General features: G+C 41.0%; 1 protein-coding gene across 3 annotated transcripts in view; it reads left to right on the forward strand.

Annotated features, from left to right (window-relative positions):
* LOC124610925 (serine/threonine-protein kinase Warts-like) overlaps positions 1–24,853 on the forward strand; it is a 213,257-nt gene that overhangs the window by 10,850 nt on the left and 177,554 nt on the right. The window lies entirely within an intron of this gene.

Below are 24,853 nucleotides of genomic sequence, written 5' to 3' on the forward strand. Positions count from 1 at the left end.
ACAGCTCTGAAGATAGCTATTCTGTACCCAAAATCTAGATCTGAAATAAAAATACAGATTGGTTAATTGTAACTGATTGCTGATTTCGTTTTCCTCTTTCGATCAAGGGATGTGTTGTCACAATATTGACTTATTCAGAGGTAATTGCAACATTCACTCAGCAAATGCTACATGGAAAACATTTTGCAGTTGGAACACATTTTTAGGAAAGCATTTCACTGAAGTCTTTAAATCTGAATGAAAATGTTTCCTTGTGGTACACTCTGTCTATTCTGCACAGTCTTTTCTTGCAGTAATTGAGTCCTTTTCTCTGTAATGTGTTATTTATTTGTGTATTGTCTCACATTTTTTTGCATTTTGTTAATTGTTTGGTTCTGTTCTTATAAATTTTCTAATCAGCATTCTGTAAACTGATTTGTTCTGTACTGACTCATTCCATGTTCAAATGACTTTTCCTTGCATGGTCCCATAAATCCAAGATCAATGAGACACAGTGCAGGAAGGATATTGTAAGTAATAGTATATTACACTAAGAAGGCTAATCTAAATGGAGAATGCTAATAATAATGTACTAAAAACATCAGGAGAACTTAACTTACCGGTAAAGTTGCCATATGTTTTTGTGTCGTTGGCTTGTCTTTGTGACCCCCCCCCCCCCTCGGGATGTAGTATTGTGGCATGTGCCAGTGCACATACACTGACCAGAAGACTGACAATATTTTTGTTGTATCTATATAGTATTTATTGTAATACAGGTTGTGGCAACAGTTATTTGTCACAAATCCTGAGGTACAGGTAAGATTGAAAAGCAGCAATTGGGTTGTGAGTTTGTGAAACCAACAAATGGAAATATGAAATCTTAGTTGTGGTGGTGTACTGTTTTGTAGTGTAGGTCAAGTATTAGGTGAGATTGAAAAATGACAGTTCCATTATGAGTTGGATCAGCAGTATCTGATGTTTTAGTCAAGTGATGAGCTTAAAGCTTCTAAGATATCCCAGTGTAGCTTAAAGCGTCTAAGAAATCCCATTATGAACATTGGAATGAAAGACAAAGACATCAAAGACGGCAACAGCAGAGTGAATGAGCTGTAATTGACTGCTTGAAAAAATTTAAAAAATGTGCGAAGGGAAATAATGAATGAAGAAGCTGACTGCATAATTAATTGGTTTCTGAATTTATAAACTCCTTCTTTGATGGTGCTTTAATTTTTTCTGATTATCTAATATTCTGGCATTAATATCATCTCAGTATTCACAAATCCAAGTTTAGTAGCCTATGTAAGTACTGTCATACCTACTGTTTGTGCTATGTATAGCACTATATCTGTCAATAAAATGTTAGTGTATGTCTATAACACTATTTCCAGATACCTCTTATATCCAGTTAAAGAACTTACTGTGTTTGCATTGTGACCTCTGTGTGTATTTTAAAGGCTCATTAGCCAACTGATGTATTTTTATACTGAACGGAATATTGTATGAACAGTATTGAGTGCCCAGAATGAGATTTTCACTCTGCAGCAGAGTGTGCGCTGATATGAAACTTCCTGGCAGATTAAATCTGCGTGCCCGACCGAGACTCGAACTCGGGACCTTTGCCTTTCACGGGCAAGTGCTCTACCATCTGAGCTACCGAAGCATGACTCACACCCGGTCCTCACAGCTTTACTTCTGCCAGTATCTCGTCTCCTACCTTCCAAACATTACAGAAGCTCTCCTGCAAACCTTGCAGAACCAGGAAGTTTCATATCAGCGCACACTCCGCTGCAGGGTAAAAATCTCATTCTGGAAACATCCCCCAGGCTGTGGCTAAGCCATGTCTCCGCAGTATCCTTTCTTTCAGGAGTGCTAGTTCTGCAAGGTTCGCAGGAGAGCTTCTGTAAAGTTTGGAAGGTAGGAGACGAGATACTGGCAGAAGTAAAGCTGTGAGGACCGGGCGTGAGTCGTGCTTCGGTAGCTCAGATGGTAGATCACTTGCCCATGAAAGGCAAAGGTCCCGAGTTCGAGTCTCGGTCGGGCACACAGTTTTAATCTGCCAGGAAGTTTCAGTATAGAGTGGATTAAAAAAACAGATTGCACACTTTTCCTCCCTCTTCCCCAACTCTCCCTCCCCTTCTCCACTCTCCTCTCCCTAATCATCTCTCTTTTTAATTTTTTAAAAACTTTTATGCTGCTCTTATTCTGTGAAAGTGCACTAGCATAATGTGGGCTGCCCTTCATTTAATTTTTATCCCAACATGTTACCACAACAGTAGACCTACATTTTTGATAGCAAAGTTTCTCTCATGTACATTTGCTTGAAGATCTTGAAAAGTACTCATAAATACAGCATTTTGCCTAAGAAATCAAATTAGCATTAGTTTTATTTTTGTATAATTTTTTTTACTATTGCTTGGGAATGACCAAACTTTTTTTTTTCTTTTCGAAAATCTACATCTTTTGTGCTGCATATCTTCTGAAGTGAGTTGGGAAATTTAACTCCAAGTGATACCAACTGAATGTAGCTTGCTCCTTGTGAAAAACTTTTTGTAGTTTTTACTTCTCAAATGTAGGTATGTATGCTGACACAGTGATCAGTTGAACTAAATGATTGTACCAGTCTCTGCTTGACTGTTAGGACTACCTCTCTTCATTAACAGTATATAAACATTCAGCATTGTCTTGTAACTGACTTGAAAAAACTCATCATGAACCTGAAAAAAATAAGACTATTGTTCCACATAAGGTGTGCCAAACGGTGAAGACAGAATGACACATGCAGTGCGAAAAGACAGGACATTCTCATTAAATGTTAAAATAGGTTCAGAAAGTTGCTAAAGTATACAGAAATTGATAGAATACTCTGTAAAAATATAGTCTGCTGAATAATAGTACATACATTGTTGTAGGATAAAAATGAAACTAAACATTCTCTCTCTTTTTTTTGTTCATCATATTCACATGATGTGGCTGATTATACATATCTTTTCGCACATTGATGCAGAAAGAGTGATATAATGATGCGTGGTTGCTCAGAAACATCTTATCAAGTAGGGGCTTCTGTACTATTTTGATGAAATATAACATGTTCACAAAGGAAGGTATACTGATGCAGTGTTTGCATTTGAATCAGTTGTTGATCATAAGGATTTTTAACGATATCTAGTGGACCATTCCATGCTATGTGCTCTCATTTAAAAAAAAAAAAGTTGTTGTATGATCATCACGGATTTTGATGAAATTTCATGTGCACATTTGCATGTGTTCCCAATGAACACTGATAGTTTTACTTTCAACAATTTGATACTTGCGGGGTTAAAACCATTTGTTTGACTGAACAGCGCAGCTTTCAACAGTGCATTCCTGTATTTTCAGCTACTTTGAGACATAAATTCTCAAGCAATATTTTATTGAAAGAAGCAGAACTAGACTATCTTGTTTAACTTTTTGAATTCTCTTAATTGAAATAATGACAAAAAAAGATGTCATGAGCAATTTTCCTGTAGATAATATGATGTGAAGTTAGCCAAAAAATATACCCTTGAAAAAATGTGAAGTTAAGCTTTTTATATCTCCAGAAGTAAGTGTGCAATAAACCTGAAACTTTTCATGTGACAACTTGCCAATGCAGGGTCTTCGATTATACAATCACATTTCCCACTGTTTGTCAATAGTTGCAAATTGAGGGCAAAATTGACATTTATTGTAAAAATGCCAAAATCACTATTTTCACTTTTACAAAAAAAGAAAACAAAGCAGGGTCTTCGATTATACAATCAAATTTCCCACTGTTTGTCAATAGTTGCAAATTGAGGGCAAAATTGACATTTATTGTAAAAATGCCAAAATCACTATTTTCACTTTTACAAAAAAAGAAAACAAAGTTGCAAACACTTTTCATTGGAAAAACCACATTCTAATCACCCACAAAAACTAGATTTAGTTTGGGAGTGCCAGCCTATAAGACCCAAAAATAATGGCAAACGCTGCAATGAAATTGCACTCATATTCCACTGGTACTCATATCAAATCTGACATTTTTATTAATTTTTACAGTTGCATAATAGTTTCTGGGGAAAGCAGTATTACAAATCCTGACAAGAAGAAGTGAACTTGAAAACTGCAAAAAAGTAGTCATGTGTGTTTTTAAAAATTTGTAAAAAGCATTTAGCTCTATAAAATTCTTTTTATAAAAAAATTAAAGGGCATGAAAAGTCCATTAATAAGGATAGTGTTCTTTCTTTTTGTGTTTCTTATAATTTGAGAGAATCATCTGAGCTCACTGTGGCAGTTTGCAGTCTGCAATTTCAAGAATGCATGCTACATTGCTGTGAAAGATGTGCTGGACCAGAAACTATAGCATTTGCAGTTGCTAGCTATTTCATACAGCATGATCCACAGGAAATTATTGTATACAAACAATGGATCCATACCAAACTGGACACATTGAACAAAAAGCAGATGGCAGTGGATGAATTTGTTGAGTCTTTTCTTGGTGTCATCATATAATCAAATATCAAAGTTTGCCTATCAAAGCCCTTAAATTTGATTTATAGGAGAATGAGCTTATTATTCTAATGGATTTTTCTGAAAACTATTCATTTATCATTCAGGATGCAGTGCAAGGTTTCCATGGGAAAAATAGTCAAGCATCATTCCGTCCTTTTATCAACAACTTCCCCAAAATCAGAACTTGTACTCTGTATATGAGTTTTTGTGTTGTCAGTGACTGTTACATGACAGAGTTACGGTTCACATTTTTATAAAGGAGCTGGTCAAAGATGTAAATACACAGTTTGTTCAGATTTCCCACATCCGTTATTTCAGTGATGGCTCCAGCGCTCAATAACAAAAGCCAAAAATTTTCTCAGTGTGTGCTGTCATAAAAGAGATATTGGAATGATGACAGAGTGAATAACTTTTTTACTTGTCTTGGAAAGTAATACTATGATGGGATTGTAGGTACAACAAAGTGATTTGCAGCAAGAGCAAAATTGCAAGGGCCAGGTAATAGGCAGATTCCCATGCCTATAAACCCGTTTCTCTTCTGCACTGAAAGCAATAAGGGAATTAAATTGGCTTTCATCAGCAAAGAAGAAATTGAAGAAAATAAAGCATCAGAAGAGCACAAACATGAGCATACTCTGGTAGAAACTAGAGAAAATAATCATTTTTTGCCAACTGATGAAACAACTATTTGGATCATCAGATATTGAAGTGATACATCCTCTTTTGAGGCCGAAAATAGTGACAGTGATGTCAGTATACCAACATCAGACCTCCTGTCAGAACAATATGCTGCTTGCATTTATGGAAGAAGAGTGGTGGATTGGAAACTTCTGAGAGACTTCCACTGAGCAGGATGACATTTCAGTCAGCTTCATGCCCCCATGTGGCTCAGCAAATTCATTTTTCTTATGATCAATGAGTGAAAAGTGTTGGCTTCCAGGACAGCATGCTACTGCAATTATTGCAGCTCCAGTAGTGACAGCGCCTGGTGGGTAGTGTAATTTTCCTTTGATATTCAACAATTAATAATTAAACCTCTAAAAAATTCAAGTAGCCTGGAGTAAACATAAGCTTAAGATCATGAAACAAACCTCCTCTGGCTATGGTCTGGAACACTTTAAAACACAAGTATCATCAGGCTCAAATCAATGGAAACAAATCATTGAGTCTTGGGGTCGTGTGGTGAAGAAACCCACCAATGGCTGCTGTTGCACAGCTTCAGGTGTTGGCACCATGGGGATGAAGATGCTGGTTTTCTCACTTTAAGTGAAACCAACAATTGGTAAGCCACCATGGAACATAGCAACACATGTATGCAATATTTTTTTATTAGTACACTTCTGTTCTACATAAATCACAGCTGTGGAAACGGGAAATGTACTATACTTTAGACCAGAATTGAGGTAGCACATCAATAGCATCTCAGAATAAAAAGACTCATTCAAAATTCTCAATAACAGGAACCTTTTTTTAAAAAAAATAAAAAAAATGGCAGGAAGACTGCTATTTGCGCATTGAACAAAACTTGAAAGCACCTGGTAGAATTTTGTTGCAGCTATTATGCAACAGTTTTACTACTGTAATCTTCAGTGCCTTGGTAATACACATTTAAATTTTGAAGTGCATAACTAGTTTGATTCTGTAGTTATTACAGCAGAATAACTGTTTGAAATGTGCCATAATGAGTTGCAACAAAAGACACTTTCTTCTCTGTACTTTTTCAAGTTCTTCTGACTTGAGCCCACTTCCTACTCATCAGAATTTTTAATATTAGCTTTCACAGAAGTGTTAAACAACTGTAAAAATATTCAATTTAATTTGAGTATCATTGGAATATGATTGTATTTTCACTGCACCTTTCCCTGTCATTAATTTTAGGGCCTTATAATTGTGCATTGCATAACCAAATCTATTTTTTTGAGTGGTTTAGAATATGGTCTTTCTAAGCAAAAAGTGTTGGAAGAGTTTGCAGAAAATATTTTTAAATTGGTTTAAAGATAGGGATTTTTGTGTTTTTACAGAAATTGTCAACTTAGTCCTCAATTTCAAAACTGATAGGGTAACGAAGGTTTATATTTGGTGACCTAGTGTTGATAAGTTATCACCTGAAAAGTTTTAGGTTTATTGTGCACTTTCTTCTGGAATTATAAAAAGCTAACCTTAACATTTTTTCAAACTTCTAGGTTTTTGGCTGACTTTGCCTCAAATTATCTACATGAAAATTGCCCATGAAATATTTTTATGTCATTTCGCGTAAGAGAATGCAAAAATTTGTACAAGATGGTGTAGTTTTGTTTGTTTCAAGAAAATATCACCCAAGATATCTCAAAGTTGTTGAAAACTCAGAGGTACACTTTTGAAGTTGCACTGTGGGGCCAAGCAAATGACTAATTTCTGCAAATATTAAATTAGTCATCAGGAAACTTTACCAATGCTCATTTAGAACATGTGCAAATGTTCACACAAAATTTTATCAAAATATACGATGGTCGTGTGGGACACTCTAGATCAATTTGGTTTGTAACGACCCTTGTTTCAGTTAATTGTATTCATTTTCAGATCAGTCTTTGTTAATAAAATTGTAAGAAAATGTAAAACTTTCAACTAAGATGATAGGGTGAGAGGGGGGTGGGAGGCTGATTTAGTTGATGCTGGAGCCAACATTACAATGCAGTATCCCAACATTGCCCCAACTGCGTGGCTCAGATATAATGCTACAGGCAGTGAAGCAAAAGTCTTGCCTAGCACCACATTTCGAAAGGTTCTTTTCTCTTCTCGCCTACACTGTTTATCATCCATCTTTCACTTTCATACATAGCTACATACAAATACTTTCAGAAAATACTTCCTAACACTCAAATCTATACTTGATGTTAACAAATTTCTCTTCTTCAGATACACTTTCCTTGCCATGGCGATTCTACATTTTATATTGTCCCAAATTCCATCCTCATCAGTTATTTTGCTCCCCAAATAGCGAAACTCATTTACTACTTAAACTGTCTCATTTCCTAATCTAATTCCGTCAGCATCACCTGATTTAATTTGACTACATTCCATTATCCTCATTTTGCTTCTGTTGATGTTCATCTTATATCCTCCTTAAAAGACTCTGTCAATTCCGTTCAGCTGCTCTTCCATGTCCTTTGCTGTCTCTGACAGAATTACAATGTCATCGGCAGACCTCAAAGTTTTTATTTCTTCTCCATGGATTTTAATTCTAACTTCAAATTTTTCTTTTGTTTCCTTTACTGCTTGCTCAGGGTACGTATTGAATAACATCGGGTATAGGCTACAACCTTGTCTCACTCCCTTCTCAACCACTGCTTCCCTTTCATGCCCCTTGACTCTTATAACCACCATCTGTACAAATTGTAAGTAGCCTTTCACTCCCTGCATTTCACACCTGCCGCCTTCAGAATTTGAAAGAGAGTATTCCAGTCAACATTGTCAAAAGTTTTCTCTAAGTCTACAAATGCTAGAAATACAGGTTTGCCTTTCCTTAACCTATCTTCTAAGATAAATCATAGTGTCAGTATTGCCTCGTGTATTCCAACATTTTTACAGAATCCAAACTGATCTTACCCATGATCTGCTTCTACAAGTTTTTCCATTTGTTTGTAAAGAATAGTATTAGTATTTTGCAGTCATGACTTATTAAACTGATAGTTGGATAATTTTCACACCTGCCAACACCTGCTTTCTTAGGGATTGGAATTGTTATATTCTTCTTGAGATTGGAAGGTATTTCACCATCCCATATATCCTGCTCATCAGATGGAAGAGTTTTGTCATGGCTGGCCCTCCCAAGGCTATCAGTAGCTCCGAGGGAATGTTCTCTACTTACTTAAGTTTTTCAGTGTTCTGTCAAATTCTTCATGCAGTATCATATCTCCCATCTCTCATCTTCATCTACGTCCTCCTCCATTTCCATAATATTGCCCTAAGTACATCTCTCTTGTATAGGTCTTTTATATACTCCTACCACTTTTCTGCTTTCCTTCTTTTCTTAGGACTGGTTTTCCATATGAGCTCATAGTATTCATACAGGTGGTTCTCTTTTCTCCAAAAGTCTCTCTAATTTTCCCCCTTGTGATGCATGTTCCTACATGCTTACATTTGTCCTCTAGCCATTCATGCTTAGCAGTTTTGCATTTCCTATTAATGTCATTTTTAGATGTTTGTATTCCCTTTCGCTTGCTTTTTTTACTGCATTTTTGTTTTTTCTTTTCATCAATTAAATTCAATATCTTGAGTGTTACCCAAGTATTTCTACTATCCCTCATCTTCTTACCTACTTGATCTTCTGCTGCCTTCACTATTTCATCTCTCAAAGCTACCTATTCTTCTTCTACTGCACTTCTTTCCTCTGTTATTGTCAAATGTTCCCTAATTCTCTACTGAAACTCTCCACAATCTTCGGCTCTTTCAGTTTATCCAGGTGCCATCTCCTTAAATTCCTACCTTTTTGCAGTTTCTTCAGTTTTAATCTACAGTTCATAACTAATAAATTGTGACCAGAGCCCACATCTGCCCCTGGAAATGTCTTACAATTTAAAACCTGGTCCCTGAATCTCTGTCTTACCATTATATAATCTATCTGAAACCTTCCGGTGTCTTCAGCCCTCTTCCACATATACAACCTTCTTTCATGATTCTTAAACCAAGTGTTAGCTGTGATCAAGTTATGATCTGTGCAAAATTCTACCAGGTGGCTTCCTCTTTCATTCCTTACCCCCAATCCATATCCACCTACTACTTTTCCTTCTCTTCGTTGTCCTACTTTCAAATTCCAGTCCGCCTTGACTATAAATTTTCATCTCCCTTAACTATCTGAATAATTTCTTTTATCGCATCATACATTTCTTCAATCTCTTCATCATCTGCGGAGCTAGTTGACATATAAACTTGTACTACAGTGTGGGCTTTGTGTCTATCTTGGCTACAGTAACGCATTCGTTATGCTGTTCATAGTAGCTTATCCGTGTTCCTATATTTTTATTCATTATTAAACCTACTCCTGCATTAGCATTATTTGACTTTGTATTTATAACCCTGTGTTCACCTGACCAGAAGTCTTGTTCTTCCTGCCACCAAAATTCACTAATTTCTGCTATATTTAACTTTAACCTGTCCACGGACATCATAATAATATAAAAATAAACATTTTAGTTGAAACTACTATTTTCCTGCTACATGTCACATTTGAAAGTCCACTTTGTTACTTACATTCAGAAATACCCTCAAAACACCCTGTATTTCATATTATTGCCTTTCATTTCATTTTTGAGAGTCGGGGGCATTGTGGTCTAGCAGAGAATCCTGGTGGGACCTCAGGTTTTTCAGTTTGCATTTTAACTAGGCTTGATCTGTCAGTGATGTGAGGATTTACCAGAAATGACATGTGGTTCAGATTCCATATTAAACTATAGGTCCTCCTCATTCATTGGTTGGATAACTCTGCTATGTTAGGGATATGCGAGTCGCCGAAGTGGTGTCCAGTTGAATGACTTGCACCAGGCCAGCGAGCCACACAAAATTATTATTATTATTATAATTATTGGGAAATAACTGTATGCAATTTTTCTACATCTGTTTTCCATTCACTTTTTTCCTGTTTCTGTTGTTCTTTCACTTTTTTCCTTTTTCTGTTTCTCATTTTTTTCTTTCCTGGTTAGGGTTTTCATTTTCTGGAAAGTGTAAAACATCATTCATATGAGTTGCAGTTTCACAGTCCTTACTACTAAGACCTTCAGAGAGTCTGTCGTCAGAAGGTATTGCAATTATCTTCCACGAATGAGCATGTTGCTGTTGTCATCATGCTCTCCCAAAACTTATAAATACTGTGTGGTGTATAGAGCATGTTACGGGAGTTCCTGAAACTAAGGATTTCTGAAATGTGTGCATGTTACAAGGCTAGAATCCCAACATTTTCTAGGAGATGAAATGAGAAAGAGCAGAAAAGTATTTCGAGCAGGTCTCAAGGTGGGCTTGGGGCTCATCCCAGTGGTGAAACATGAGTCATTTGCATAATGGCATACACTAAACAAATATATTCATTCTAATTATGACAGAATACCTAAGGCTTGGTTGTTGCAACTGACCCCCCCCCCCCTTGCCCCCAACAAGGAAAAAGCAGTGGGGGTGAGCTATTCATAGATAACCCACAAGCAACCAACCAGATAATCCTTGTCCAGATAATTGAGAGTTTGCGGTAATAATTGTAACAGTTCTAGTGCTAAAGCTAAATGTGTGTTCTCTATATTGTACCCACCTATGAGCAAAATGGGCCAAGAAGGTCCCACCAAAAATATCACACACACCTTTCCCACCTACTCTTACCCTGTTGGGAGTTTAATGCATGTCATCACATGCTATTAGGCTCCATACCACCTGCCCTTGAGTTTGTGTTGTTGAGGGTGTCTTTGTTATCAGAAGATTTGTGTGTTCAGAATATTGACACAGCACTCAGTACAGCACTGCTGTGGTGCATTTTTGCCACCACTCATAAATTGTAGTCTTCTGCCCTTGCACAAGCTCAGTGACACTGATTGGCAGCTGTTATTTGATTGAAAACTTGTAAGTATTTTATTACTTCACAGAAAAGAAAAACGGCTACACTAAAATATTCCCATAGCGTTATTAGCCAAATTAAAAACACTTATCTTTCTACCTCACATTGAAATCAATACCACTTCCTTGTACTCACTGGGCACGGAAAATAATTGTTCAAGCAATATGAAGGACAGGCCCACAAGGATGTGACATGTTATTTAAAGCAATCAATGTTTTTCAGCAAGAGGTATATAAGTCGTACATTATATTACACTCAGTTTGTGATAGCATTAGGTATCAGATCAGTTAAGAAATGTCAAGAAATTTAGAAGAATAATACACTGCTTCAGATTATTTCTTACACAACACTATTCTCTGGTTGGCAGTGCCACATTTACATCGAACAGTCATTTTGCTGTGGATTAATAGTAATTGTTGTGATTAAAAATACATTAACAATGTTTGAGATAAAAGAGGAGTGTATTCTTACTAATAACACAGGAATGTCTAGTCCAGGGACGATTGACACACAAATTAAAAAATAATAAAGTTTCTTTGTTAGATAAAGATTATGAAATGGTAACAAAGTGTGAGATGTCACAAGATTAATAGATAGTCAGAAGTAAGACTATTCTAGAGCACATAGCATATCAGAGTTTCATAATTTGAATTACGCTTAAAATTATGAGACTGTTTTGGTAAACATTTTTGGAATGCAGTGATCAATAAATTGTTATATTTAGATTAAAGTTCAGTCTTGATCACGTTATGTCTGTTTTAATGAGTAACCGGTTTCGGTTTTTTCTATAAAACCGAAACCGGTTACTCATTAAAACAGACATAACGTGATCAAGACTGAACTTTAATCTAAATTATGAGACTGTGTTTCAAAAAAGGTCTGTCCTTACCAAAAACTCTTGCTTCTGTAGCTAATTTCACTTTGACCGTTTAGTTCACCATTTTGATGATGAACAAGGAAGTGGGGTGCTCTACTGTCCCCAATCACCAACATACTGCAATGAATTAAACCATTAAATCTTTCCAGTGTCTGTCCCACTGAGTGCATGAGACACTATTGATGATAGTTTCTCCATTAGATGGGAATGTTACACTTGGTGGTTCCTTTCATATTATTTGTCACATGCTAATGTACTAACAAGAAAGCAACACATTAGTGCAGCGGACATTCATGCACCCTGTCGTCCACCTGTTCAACCACATTCTTGACACTTCATAATGTGTCTGAAGAACGAAATACACTCCTGGAAATGGAAAAAAGAACACATTGACACCGGTGTGTCAGACCCACCATACTTGCTCTGGACACTGCGAGAGGGCTGTACAAGCAATGATCACACGCACGGCACAGCGGACACACCAGGAACCACGGTGTTGGCCGTCGAATGGCGCTAGCTGCGCAGCATTTGTGCACCGCCGCCGTCAGTGCCAGCCAGTTTGCCGTGGCATACGGAGCTCCATCGTAGTCTTTAACACTGGTAGCATGCCGCGACAGCGTGGACGTGAACCGTATGTGCAGTTGACGGACTTTGAGCGAGGGCGTATAGTGGGCATGCGGGAGGCCGGGTGGACGTACCGCCGAATTGCTCAACACGTGGGGCGTGAGGTCTCCACAGTACATCGATGTTGTCGCCAGTGGTCGGCGGAAGGTGCACGTGCCCGTCGACCTGGGACCGGACCGCAGCGACGCACGGATGCACGCCAAGACCGTAGGATCCTACGCAGTGCCGTAGGGGACCGCACCGCCACTTCCCAGCAAATTAGGGACACTGTTGCTCCTGGGGTATCGGCGAGGACCATTCGCAACCGTCTCCATGAAACTGGGCTACGGTCCCGCACACCGTTAGGCCGTCTTCCGCTCACGCCCCAACATCGTGCAGCCCGCCTCCAGTGGTGTTGCGACAGGCGTGAATGGAGGGACGAATGGAGACGTGTCGTCTTCAGCGATGAGAGGCGCTTCTGCCTTGGTGCAAATGATGGTCGTATGCGTGTTTGGCGCCGTGCAGGTGAGCGCCACAATCAGGACTGCATACGACCGAGGCACACAGGGCCAACACCCGGCATCATGGTGTGGGGAGCGATCTCCTACACTGGCCGTACACCACTGGTGATCGTCGAGGGGACACTGAATAGTGCACGGTACATCCAAACCGTCATCGAACCCATCGTTCTACCATTCCTAGACCGGCAAGGGAACTTGCTGTTCCAACAGGACAATGCACGTCCGCATGTATCCCGTGCCACCCAACGTGCTCTAGAAGGTGTAAGTCAACTACCCTGGCCAGCAAGATCTCCGGATCTGTCCCCCATTGAGCATGTTTGGGACTGGATGAAGCGTCGTCTCACGCGGTCTGCACGTCCAGCACGAACGCTGGTCCAACTGAGGCGCCAGGTGGAAATGGCATGGCAAGCCGTTCCACAGGACTACATCCAGCATCTGTACGATCGTCTCCATGGGAGAATAGCAGCCTGCATTGCTGCGAAAGGTGGATATACACTGTACTAGTGCCGACATTGTGCATGCTCTGTTGCCTGTGTCTATGTGCCTGTGGTTCTGTCAGTGTGATCATGTGATGTATCTGACCCCAGGAATGTGTCAATAAAGTTTCCCCTTCCTGGGACAATGAATTCACGGTGTTCTTATTTCAATTTCCAGGAGTGTAGAAAGCATGTTCCTTAGGAATGAGTTAATTTTCAATTTAAAAACAAAGAATCCTGCCTATGATCTTGTGGAGAACATCGTGGTTGGGTGACCATTTTGTTCACATGCTCACTTTTAAGTAAAGGGTTTATTGTCATTGTAAGAAATCCAAACAAGATTATAAAATTTAAAATCATTTTCATGGAACTGAAGTGCTACAACAGATCATTAGTAGAAATTTGGTTTGAGATGGTGTGTTCTAACTGTCTGTGCCAGTGGTGGTTGACCCTTTTTTTTTTTTTTTTTTTTTATGGCGGGAGGGGGGATGGCCACAGTTACTAAACGAGACAGTTCCAGTTATAGCTTTTCTGTGTGTTTAATAATCCTAGAAAAACATTAAGAGGTTAAACCTCGGAGGAAGGTGAGTTATAAAAGAATTAGCCAAACAATATTTTTAAAACTGAATCTCACTGTCCTGATTTGTTATCAGCAGTTTCCTGAAGCTGTTCCCTATGAGGCAGTGCATTGTTAGGCCAGTCTTTTCTTCCAACACCGACACAGTATTCCGTTTATGACATATAGTTAACAGTAAGAAATTTGTGCTATTAAATGATGAAAATTAAGAAATGTGAAGTTTTGCTGAGTGCTCTTTACAGAGAAGGGGGCAATTGCAAAAAACAGGTGATGAAACCTACTTCCTTGGTATGACATATATCAGGTGTGAATAGCTCCTTTCATAATATATTCTGCTGTTGCACATTTGTTATCTTACATAATGATATTTAACTCTCGACAGCTTTGCATCCCATTTGGAAGTAGGCTACTTTATCAAAAGTCGGTATCTTTTCATTAATGGTTTGTCACACAGTATCGCAGATATTGATTGCCAACCTCACAGTCTGTAATGTCCTCCTCATCCTCTCCACCTTCTGAACCAATTTTTCCCACCGTTACATTTCTCTCTTCTCTCCTCATCCCTTCTGACATCCACTCTTCTATTAGTTCTCTACGTCCCTGTACCATCTCCAGATCAATATTCCCACGCCCTATCCTCTCACCCTATCTCTGATGTAATGCCACTATCTATCAGAAATATTACATCCTTGCCACATCTTCCTATTTGCTGTTCCTTCTTTCCTAACCATTTATTACATACTTCCTCCCAATTTGTTCCTCCCTCTTCTCTTCCTACATCCACCAATATACTACACAGGGTGTCCCATTTATCTTGACCACCCTAAATAACTGTTTGTCCAGATGCAAATTGCAAAATGTTTCAGGCAAATGTTCTTTAGCCGTCAGGGGGACATCAATCAGCATGATTGCCTTCATTGCAGCTTTGTTGTTTTTTTACAAAGATATGAACAGTGGTATGACTTTTTTTAAATGTCACCCAGTATTTTTTATTCAGTAATTGATCTCTCCTAAAGACCTTTTCAAAAATGTATCACAGTGTACCATTCACTGAAACTCAACATTATTTATTACATAACACAACATTGACATTGACACTCCCAGCACTTAGTGCAGGTACTTGGGGTAATGGAACACATCCATGTGCTGTAGACAGAGGACAAATGTAAATGTAAGTAGAATGCACACCCGTCATTGTGTCAACCATTGTTAGTAGTTGTGTGAGTAGAATGTACACCAACGAAGAGAAGGTAGAAATGCTACTCATCTATGGGGAATGTAAGTTAGCAGAACAGTAATTGCAATACTGTTTTCTTCTCTACTGGTAATTTAGTCCTTTTAAATACTGTTTTGTAGAGTAGGCATATAGCAAAGGCTGTCCTTCCTACAAATTACATCGATATAACGTTTCTGTTGTTGTTGAAGGTAGGCGAAATGCTACGCAGGCAGCGGAACTGTACAGAGGGCAATATCCTGACAAGAACCCACCTTCCCGACGCTTCAGGAAATGGGAAATTTCAACCCACGACTACGCAATCGTCATAGCACTTGCACAGACAAAGCTGCCGAAGTTACTGTTCTCACTTCCATTGCTATGAATCCACATGTGAGCACACGACAGCTTGAACACGAGATTGGCATTCCTAAAACCAGTGTACATTGTATTCTTACACGTCACTGGTTCCATCCTTACCATGTACACCTACATCAAGAATTGCATGGGAATGATTTCCAGAATCTTGTACAGTTCTGTCAGTGGACACAGCGGCAAATCCTCGCCAACTCGAACTTCCTCTCCAATGTTCTGTTTACCGATGAACGTTCCTTCTCAAACAAAGGATAGGTAAATACAAGGAATGTGCATTATTGGTCCAGCGACAACCCACAATGGCTTAGACAGGTTGAACATCAGCATCAGTGGAGAGTTAATGTGTGATGTGGGATGCTTGGTACTACAATTATTGGCCCTTATTTCATCAATGGTAGTCTAAACGGCAGAGCGTATGCCAACTTCCTCAGACGAATTCTTCCTCCTCTTCTGGATGAAGTGCTGCTAAGAACCAGAATGCTTATGTGGTATCAACACGATGGTGTCCAGCACGTAATGCCTTGCGTGTACGTTGTGTCCTGAATAGAAGGTATCGTGCCAGATGGATTGGCCGAGGAGGAACAGTTACTTGGTCTTCTAGGTCTCCTGATTTAAATCCTCTGGACTTTTTTCTTTGGGGGGCATTGTGTATCACGATATTCCAACTACTCCAGAGGACATGCAAGAATGTATCGTGCTTGTTTGTAATTCTCTTGAGCAGGTAACACTGGAAGCAGCAAACAATTCTTTCATTCAATGAGTGCACCAGTGTATCGCTGTCCAGGGTCACCGCTTCGAGCACTTTTGAATGTTCTACTCCTAGGCAATGGTACAGGAGAGTCAAAGTCAATTTTGTGTTATGTTTTTACTTGATTTTCATTTGTTTTCTGACAACTCCAGCAAGTGGACGAGTTTGTGTGTTGTGTAATTAATAACATTGTGTTTCAGTGAATGGTACACTGTGATACATTTTTGAAAAGGTCTTTAGGAGAGGAAATCAATTACCAAACAAAAAAAAACAAAAAAAAATACAGGGTGCATTTAAAAAAGTCATACCGCTGTTCATGTCTTTGTAAAAAACAAAGCTACAACGAAGGCAATCATGCTGATTAATATTCCCCTGATGGCTAAAACAATCAATTTTACCTCTTTTCTGCTGTCCCCTCTCCCTTTCCATCTTCCCTTATTATTAGCCTTATCTTTCCTAATCTTAATCTCCCAACTTTTCTCACTACTATAGTCTCATTCTATTATTCCTCCCATCTCTCATTCCCTCTCCCTCTGCCACATTCCCACACCTCCCTTCACCCCATATCCAGTCCCTCCCACCCTCCCCTCATCCACAAGTTTGATTAGTGCTGCAAATGTGCCAAAGAAATAGTAATGGGAGATATTAAAAGATTACAAAATTCCAAGAGCTCGATTTCAGAAAGAGTCACAAAACATACTAATTCCTCCAACATATAAATTGTGTAATGACGATTGCAAGGGAGTGGGTTTGTACAATCAGCCACACATCATGGCTTGCAGGATATAGGTTTTGATGTAGATATAGAAACAGTAGAATTTTGAAATATAGTTATATTGATGAGAGACGTTTGGGGAATATTTAGGTATTGCATTGTATAGTTGCCATTTTTTAGATTTTTGTATGAATTGTCTGCTGTGGCCAGTTAAAAATAGTGAGTATGGAAACTTGCCATACTGTAGCACAGTGGAACCATGCATAAAAATTTTGGTACAAATTGTGCAGAATGATGACGTTGATGCATTCAATTCTGTTGGGTAAAGTGTAGGGAACAGAATCTGTGGGTAAAATGTGTGTACCGCAATATACAAATGCTTTTGGGTTGTAATATGATAATCCAAAAGAAGGTTTCATGGACTTTTCTATCACTTTATAAAAGTAGTATGTATGTTGGGATTGCAGTGAAGTTTGCTTTGAATACGAATGAAGATAACTTGTTTGTGTCTTCCCAAAACAAGCCATCCGGTCGACCATTTTGGTTTAATTTCAATTTTTTGTGGCGTGAAAGAAAACCAATAGTGATGTTAGGTGTGCAGTTCCACAATTTAACTTCGTATTCAAGACAATTTTCAAAAAATCCGTTACTTCAGAAAGAGTATTTGAGAAATTTTGTAAGTGAAGTGTTTGATGAGAAAAAAAATTAGAGGACGACGTCATTTAATTTCCTTTAGAATTATTTTTCATGGAGTTTTGCCGCTTCTGGACGGGGGTTTAATTTCCGTTATGTCTCAAGTCACACTTCTCGCATGAGAAATCGCGACGAAGCGTTTCATGATGTTTCATAAATTTAATGCTGGAAAATATCTTTCCTGCCAAAGAGCGACCCCGAAGCATTATCCTGATTGACGAAAACATTCTTTAGATAAAGATTATCAGAGCGTAGTTTATCAAGTAGCGTAAGCATATTGGAATGCCTTGTGTAAGACGCTGTTGCTTGACGTGATTCTAAATTTGGGTATATTTTTTTCGTGTAGTAACATAAGTGTTCTCATGTGAATGGGCATGGCTATGAAACGTGTGTAAACTCAGTTTTAACATATCGGCGGCCCTACAATCCCATGTTGTTAACGTATCGTTGGGCTTGCGTGAGGCGGGGCAATTGAGTAAGTGAAACGGTGATAGACAACATTTAGCTTATTACCATTTAGTATGATTAATTTAGATGCAATTCTGAGGATGATATGTAAGAAAGATCTTGGTTATTGTTGTTAAGTTTCATATAATTCAATAGTTTGCGAAAAAATACAATTCTGAGTACAATTAAGAGTGCGAGGAAAATTAAGACCTTAATAAGATCACAGTAGGTTTGAATTTATAACAGTTTATTTTGTTCGCGGAAATAGATTTACAATCTCTTTAAGAATTTGGAAGTGCAGCTGTTTGCGGGTGACCCTTTCTAAGTCTAAGTTTCTGTCACGTACTGTAAGCATAGGCGAGAATATTTGAGTGGAAATAAATAATGTGATGTTCAGAGTGTTCATTCGGCATTGCAGACTATTAATAAGTGTAGGCATACGACATGGAACCGTTTTACGATGCATGGGTTTGGGTGTATCCTGAAGTATAAATATTACATGTAAATGTTGTTGTTGGGCTTGAAAATTGGTTTGATGCAGCTCTCCACTTTAGTCGATCCTGTGCAAGTTTCTTCACCTTTGCGTAACTACTGCAACCTGCGCCTGTTTCAACCTGATTACCGTTTTCAAGCCTTGCACCCCCACCGTCACACACAGAATTTCTCTCCGTTATCGAGTTAATAATTCCTTTGTGTCTTAAGATGTGTCCTGTCAGCCGACATCTGTCTTTTAGTCAATATGTATCATAATATTTTTTTCCGCGGTTCGAGTCAGTACCTCCTTATTCATTATGCGCTTTATATAATTAATCTCCAGCATAGTTGGTAGCATAACATTTCAAAAGCTTCTATTCTCCTCTTGTCTGAACTGTTCTTCGTCCCTGCTTCCCTTGCGTACAAGGCTACACTCCAGACAAATGACTTAAGAAAAGACTTCAAAACACTTAAATAAATTAAAACATTTTTGAAAAAAAAAAACACCGAAGATCGAATATAAATATGTATGTAATATATATGACTTCAAGTCCGCAGCTTCAATTGACTTTCTATGTTGCAATAGACCTATTTGGCTACAATTGCCATTCCCAAGCTATCTGAGAATAGTACATAGAATAGTATCATTATTTGCTTTAATAGTTTGTATTTACATGTTGTGGGTATGTAGTGAGCGTATACGTTGGTACTTACGTCCAGTTATTCTTGACATCCATCAGTGGGATACACGCCAACGGCCATGTACGATGGAGCATAAACGTGATTCATCTGAAAAGCCCACTTGTCGCCACTCGCTGGACTTAAAAGTTTGCGGTATTGGCCTGCAAATCCCTACTTACGTCCTCGGCGAATAGATGTCAACATGGCTGCATGAACCAGGCGCCTGATGCGGAGGTCCGTACGCAGCAACGTTCGCTGAAAGATCGAGGAGACATTGTTGGTAGCTCCTTGGTTCATTTTGGCGGTCACTTGTTCAACTTTTACACATCTATCCGCCCGTACATTTTGCCGCAGGCGTGTTTCACCCAGATCATCTACGGACCATGGTGCACCACAGTTTCCTCGGCGATGGGTTTGAATAGGACCATTTTGCCGTGCACGGTTTCCTTTAACCACGTCGGCACGCGAACAGTTTACGAACTTGGCCGTTTCAGAAATGCTTCCACACTTGGCCCGAAAGCCTTCGATCATGCCCTTTTGGATGTCAGATACATCGCTCCGTTTCGGAAGTACAACAAAGGCTGCACCATTTTCCGCGTCTCTCCAACCCGCTTTATATATCCTCTACTGCTAATACTGCCACCTGCTGTCTTATGAGTGGTAATTGCGCGTTGACGTCGAACATAGCTGGTGGTTATGTTAATGTGACTGGGCCGCGTATTTAAGTAGAAAGAATATATATGGGAGAAAAATTTTGTGTAATGGTTTAAATACCCTGCTGTGTTATTAAAACTTGACTACGGCAAAGGAAATGAAACCGCACATTTTCACAGCACAGCATTTTTCCCACAGTCGACTTGAAAATAAAATTTGGACATTGTTGTTTAAAAAAATATATTACCCAAGCCCATCGGTATGTTTAATAGAGTATCGTTAAAAATCTAAAGAAGTAAAGAACTTTGAGAGAGTTTTGGTAACAAAGTCAAACAAATAGCAAAACGTGTGTACTCATTTTTACGCCTCAATCTGTTAATATCAGAGACATACACTGAGGTGAAAAAGTCACGAGATAGTGATATGCATATGTACAGATGTCGGAATTGTCGCGTACGTAAGGTATCGTATAAAAGGGTAGTGCATTAGCGTAGCCTCATAGATTACCGTTGAGAGAGGCAGTCGCAGCCGACCCTCCAGTGAAAAAACATCGCCTTCATCCCAAATGAAAGAAGAGCGACACATCCAACAACAGTCGTCACCGGCATAAGAGATGCTATGGTGTGTGTACTAGATGCAGCCTGCCTCAGACTGTAGCCCACCATCTTTCTGAGAGATGGAATGAAAGATTTTTGTAAAAAAAGGGGGAATGTGTTTGTGTGTGTGTGTGTGTGTGTGAGAGAGAGAGAGAGAGAGAGAGAGAGAGAGAGAGTGAGGGGGGGGGGGGGGGTGTCGGAGCGACTGGCGCACACAGCAGACGCATTTGCGGAGCGTGTCGTCGCATTCGTAACGTCGCCTTAGGGCCTCCCTTTGGATATTGATTATCAAAACTGTCTTGCTTCGGGATACGTGGAGCAAAACTGCCGTGGCTCACTTGACAGAGGCGAAGCGTTACCGTTTGTCGGTGCACTGACGAGAGCGGAGGCTGCGGCTGAGATTTGCGTAACTGGGGAGCTGTTTATCGGTGTCGCCTTTGCCGCGCCTCTTTCCTTTCTTGGCCGCCGCGGGTCGTCCTCCCTGCTCCTCCATAGGGTGTTAGGAAAATGGCAAGCCAGTGCCTGCTGCACTGCACAAATAACCGCTTAGTAACTGGCTCCTATGTGGATACTTGTCATTTAGTTATGGAAATGAAAACTAAGGATCAACCAGAGCTCCATGGTGGCACTACCAAATATCTGACTGGCGTTGCTTCGACAAATATATCGCGAGAATCTTCATCATCAACCCATTACGGCACTCGCAAGATTACCCGCACAAACAACAGATCTCACTGGCAGGGCTAGATTGTCATTGGTGCAGGAGGACAGTTATGATGAGGAAAGACTTGTCATTGATGAGTACGCGGAGGAGACGGAGAATGGGGAAGAGTTAAAAGTCCAGCATGTTATTGCTGACGTGCAAACTGTGAACTCGTTTTCTTCCTTGAAAAACGAAGACGCAGAAGACGAGATGTCCCCCCAGGGGCTCAGCATTCATTTGCTGAGTACGGGCTTGGCGACCCCGAGGTCCTGAGCTGGGGACTGGTCAGCGCCGCCAGTCTCCTGTCCACCGTAACCCCCGGACATGCTTCAGCGACCACCGCATGGCGCGGCGGTGGAACGTTGTGTGCTGCGGGGAATGGTAATCTTGGCTTGACCGCCTGGATTGCGAGGAAGGTAAACCTCTATAAAAACCCCTCAATCTTACGGTGTGCTGCGCGCCTATAAGATGCATGGCTGTTGGGGTGGAACAGTCGCAAGCGGGCAACCTCTGGGGCACCTGCCGCGCCCCAGTTGTATAAGGCTTACCTAGGCACGCGGGGCTCTGTCTAGGTGGACTTCTAGTTCCCTAGCTGCTCGTGGGACCGAGATGGAACCCTCGAACTTTTATTCTTCTCCTGCCAGCGGAAAGGGTGGACCGCTGGTGGGTTCTAACACCCAATCCAACAAGAGGGCTCGTGTAGCCAGTCCTCCTGATTCAGGTAGTAGTAACAGAACGCATGCTGCTTCGCAGAATGTGTTTTTCATAATTAAAAGAAAAGATGGGAGTTTTGAAAAAGTTTCGCCATTTTATATACAGAAGGGCTTAGAAGGTATTGCTGGCACATTAAAATCTGTAAAGCGCTTGCGAAATGGCACCTTGTTGGTTGAAACATCTAGCTTCCAGCAAGTCCAGAACCTTCAGAAGGCACAATTTCTTGGGGAGTTTGCGATAGAGACTGAATTTCACAACACCTTGAACTACAGCAAGGGTGTTGTGACTTCTAGAGATCTCGTTGACATTCCCCAAGACGAACTGACGGCTGAATGGTCCCGGGAAGGAATTGTCGACGTGCAACACATTATGAAACGGGTGGATGGTGCTCTCACAAAGACTGACTCATTTATCCTTACATTTAACAGCACCAAATTGCCAGAGCATGTGAAGGCAGGTTTCCTACGTCTCAGTGTACGGCCTTATTACCCCAACCCCATGCGGTGTTTTAAATGCCAACACTTTGGACACGCTACTCTCGGCTGTAGAGGGGAAGCCACTTGCGGGAATTGTGGTAAAGCCGCCCATGAGGGAGTTGGTTGCTCCTCTCCTCCCAAGTGTGTCAACTGCTCTGGGGATCACCCTGTGTGGAGTAGGGAATGCAGAGTTTTCCTTGAGGAACGGAAGATCCAGGAACTAAAAACTACAAAACGCATCCCGTATGGTGAGGCGAAGAAAATCTACAAGTCCATGCAGCCGCCCACGTTCGCTGCTTCCTTTTCTTCCGTTCTCAAACAACCAGTCTTGAAAACCGATGCCGCTACACAAACGGAGGTTGCTACTGTCAGCACTAGCACCTGCGCTTGTCAATGTACGTGTGCTGCTGCCGTTCCTGTGAAGCCTGCTGCTCCCCCCCGGCCTTCTGACCAGGCCGTGGTAGCTGACATCATGGAACTTCCTGCCCCTTCCCGGGTCCAGTCTTGTGCACCACCCAGCACTGCTACACCCCCTACTGCTTCTGAGGTTTTGGCTCCAATGCCACCTCAGGCCAGAACATCGAAGCCAAAGACAAAGGTGAAGACTCGCCCACTAAAGGAGACTGCAGTTATACAGTCTCCTGATGTGGATGTCATTCCCTCTGACGTCTCTCTCGACTCCTCTTCTGCGGCGACGGAGGTTGATGTCAGACTGGGGCAATCATCTCGCCCCAAAACTGAGCCTCCACCTGTTGTGGGCTCTCCTCCCCAACAGAAAGTGAGAATGAAGGTACTCCCACCCTGATAGATGGCTCCCATTATACAGTGGAACATGAATGGATTCCGGGCACATGTGGAGGAACTGAACCTCCTAGCATGGCAACGTCCCCTGTGCTTGTGTTTACAGGAAACGCATTTAAAACCATCTGATGCTCCTGTACTAAGGGGCTATACGTCATATCGCAAAGATGACCTGACTGGAGAAAGGGCCAAAGGCGGAGTCGCTGTGTTTGTCAATAATGACCACCACTCCTCTGCTCTCCCCCTGGACACTGACCTGCAAGCAGTTGCAGTTGAAATTTCGTCACCTCAGAGGCTTACCGTTTGCTCCCTTTATTTACCCCCTCTGGATGCAATGACCTTAGACGCTCTCACAGATCTTATCGACCAACTCCCCCGCCCATTTATTCTCCTGGGAGACTTCAATGCCCATCATGTCCTGTGGGGCTCCACTTCTCTTTGCGCTCGAGGTCGAATTTTGGAGAGCCTCCTAACATCTCAACTGTTGTGCATCCTCAACACAGGTACTCCGACTCATTTCTCTACTGCTACAGGGTCATTCTCAGCCATTGACATATCTTTCTGCTCTCCAACCCTCACCGACTCTGTTCACTGGGAGGTCATTGACGACCTTCATTCCAGCGATCACTTCCCTATCCGCATTCATCTCCTGGATGGTGTATTGCTGGAGCCGCGGCCACCATCGTGGATGATTGGCAGGGCTAACTGGCCACTGTTCACTCGGTTGGCTGTCTTTGACCGCCACAATAACGTACAGGAATGGGTGGATCCATACCACAGACTTCTGGCACTCCTAAGCGGCGCCTTGTGGCTTGGTGGACAGAAGAGTGCCGTTCAGCCATCCGGGACAGGCGTGCGGCTCTTCGCCGATTTAAATGCCGCCCAACAGCGGTCAATCTTACCGCCTTTCGAATCGCGAGAGCCAGGGCACGGCGTGTCATTAAAGAGAGCAAGAAAAGGTCATGGCAGGAGTTCCTGGACTCCATCAACCGTTCCACTTGTTCCACAAGAGTATGGGAAGCCATCCGGAGGATTTCCGGTAAACATAGCCATTTACCAATAGCAGCAGTCCTCAACCAGGGATGCCTCCAAACGACACCCAGAGCCATTGCTCAGACACTGGCAGAGCATTTTGCACAAAGTACTGCCACTGCAAATCAGGATCCAGCGTTTCGTCGCTACCGTGCGACTGTCGAAAGAACGACCTTGGACTTTCGGTCGAACAGTTCTGAGGCCTACAATTCCCCTTTCTCCATGTGGGAACTTGAATCGGCACTTACTGAGACTTCTGACACTGCACCAGGTTACGACCGCATCCGGTACTCCATGCTTCGACATCTGCCAGCGGCGTCAAAGGAAATCCTCCTCGAATGTTTTAATCTCATATGGCAGACAGGAGTGTTCCTCACCTCGTGGAGGGAGGCAATTCTCATCCCTCTCCTCAAAC

Source organism: Schistocerca americana, chromosome 1, assembly GCF_021461395.2.
Source record: "Schistocerca americana isolate TAMUIC-IGC-003095 chromosome 1, iqSchAmer2.1, whole genome shotgun sequence".
Lineage (NCBI taxonomy): Eukaryota > Metazoa > Arthropoda > Insecta > Orthoptera > Acrididae > Schistocerca > Schistocerca americana.